Source organism: Limulus polyphemus, unplaced genomic scaffold (assembly GCF_000517525.1).
Source record: "Limulus polyphemus unplaced genomic scaffold, Limulus_polyphemus-2.1.2 Scaffold5415, whole genome shotgun sequence".
Lineage (NCBI taxonomy): Eukaryota > Metazoa > Arthropoda > Merostomata > Xiphosura > Limulidae > Limulus > Limulus polyphemus.
The window spans coordinates 1-1,976 of record NW_013671025.1 but is presented as its reverse complement, the minus strand read 5'-3'; the positions used below and the strand labels follow the sequence as shown (position 1 = coordinate 1,976).

The 1,976-nt window shown below is 30.3% G+C and overlaps 1 long non-coding RNA gene across 1 annotated transcript in view; it reads right to left on the bottom strand.

The window, feature by feature from the left end:
• Positions 1-1,651, bottom strand: part of LOC106472544 — a 7,915-nt gene extending 6,264 nt beyond the window's left edge. The window contains exons 1-2 of the long non-coding RNA XR_001291617.2: positions 1,575-1,651; positions 118-137 (exon numbers count right to left, since the gene is read on the bottom strand). This is a non-coding gene — a long non-coding RNA (uncharacterized LOC106472544). The remainder of the gene's footprint in view (positions 1-117; positions 138-1,574) is intronic.
• Positions 1,652-1,976: the final 325 nt, after the last annotated feature.

Sequence of the window (1,976 nt, the reverse complement as noted above, 5' to 3'; positions counted from 1 at the left end):
TACATGGTGCAGTGGTAAAACATGTCACATGCAGGTAACCGATCTACAATACAACTTATTGGATTTTTTAAACACCTTAAGTTCTACAATTCTCATCTAAATAGGAAAAAAAATTACCTTATGTCAGACAGAGTAATCTGAAAAAAGAAAAGAAAACAAACAATTATTTTCAATTCATAAAGAATTAATTAATTCACAGGAACTTCTAAAAATTTCTCAGAATAATACATGTCATCAAGATATACAGAACAGGTCTGTAAAATGTTCATCTTTGAAAACTTTAGTTTAAGGAAGTTAAAAAAAAATTAAACATGAATGGAATAAAATTAAGGATTATGTACAGTAAAGCTGCCTATCAAAACTAAACTTTAAAAATGTTATTCAACACCAGCCTATCTTTAAATATTTATCAAGCCTATTCTTAAATTATACACCATCACATTTGAAAGCAAGACATCCTAGAAGTCAAACATCATGTTAGAAGAAAACTTTAATGATGATGATAAAACCTTGTCTCCAGCCATTATTAGTCTCAAAGTGGGTTCCTCGTCATCGAATCATGTTAGAAATTAATCTGGATTGGCCAACGTTGACCTCTACCCAGCAGGAATAGTGATTTGTCCTACTGTTATTAACACTGACCACAGAAAAAGTACTCTGTACATTTCTGTAGTCAAAATTATATGATCAAGTTTCAGTTATTCTCTGTTCCAATTAATGCTCTAATCACCTACTTTTTCTTCTAGCATTACAGTAATAAGAATTTTGTCTACCATTAAATCATGTTTTTTCTCCCCAGTTTTCTACATTTTTTTCCAAAACCGAGTTTATCCTCACCACTGTCTAATCCATCTTAAATGCTGCCCTTATAACTGAATTAATAATCCCTTTAAAAGAAATCAACATCAGCCAGAATTGTCCCTTCATCATTATTAATGAAGTAGTTCCTCTGACCCGGATAGAGTAACAAAGGGAATAAGCCATTTATAGTTAGCGATACTGATAACTAAAGAAAATGTTGAGGCTCGGCATTTTTTTTATTATATCTTAGAAGACATGTTCTCCAAAAATAAAAATTTGTTTTACAAAGTGAAGTATGAAATCAGTTTTAAAAAGTTGGGTTACATAGAAAAGATGAGCTATTTTCCCACACAGTCAGAATCACACAAGTGTGAAACATTACAGTTGAAAAAATTAAGACACTAGTACTAGTAGTAGAACTAGAAGCTATAACTTTGAATAAACTTGATCAATTCAGTTCATAGGTCTGTCGACTTACTGGCTTAGATTTATAATTTTGATTCCTCCTAATACTAGTAATAGACGTTATTTCGGTATACTTCAAATCTCTCACGGGTGAACAGTCTTATAACTTGCAAGTTCTAATCAAAGAATTATGCTATTAAAACACGTAGAAGTGAAACGTGTTACTCCTAAGAAATATAAATACGAAATATATCAAAAACGATGTGTAGTTCATGCCCAATAACATCAACAATTACTTAAACACATATTACTATTAACACCACTTAAATTATTATTTATAATAACACAAAGAAAGATCCGATTCATACCGATATTTCTTCCACCACTTCGCTTTCCTTCGTTTCTAAGAGAACAAATACCGCGTGCTTACAGTATTTATATGGGCAGCCCTCTAGCCGGTATTATTTACACTGCAACACCTATAAAGTTAGCGTCAGTAAAATTTGGTAAACTGCGATAATTAGAATTTAAAAACAATATGTGTATTCTATATACCCTCTTTATTTCTATTTAATTTTTTCAAAAACACAATCACTACTCTAGACATAATTAACAAATTGATATTGTTTGTATGAGTCTCAAGAAATAAATTGATATTGTAGTTATATATTAAATATCTATGCTTCTATAGTAATAAAATTAATGTTTTAGTTATCTGAATATTGGTATACTTTGGTGACAGATTTTCTTGTAGGCAGATTTTGTTAAAC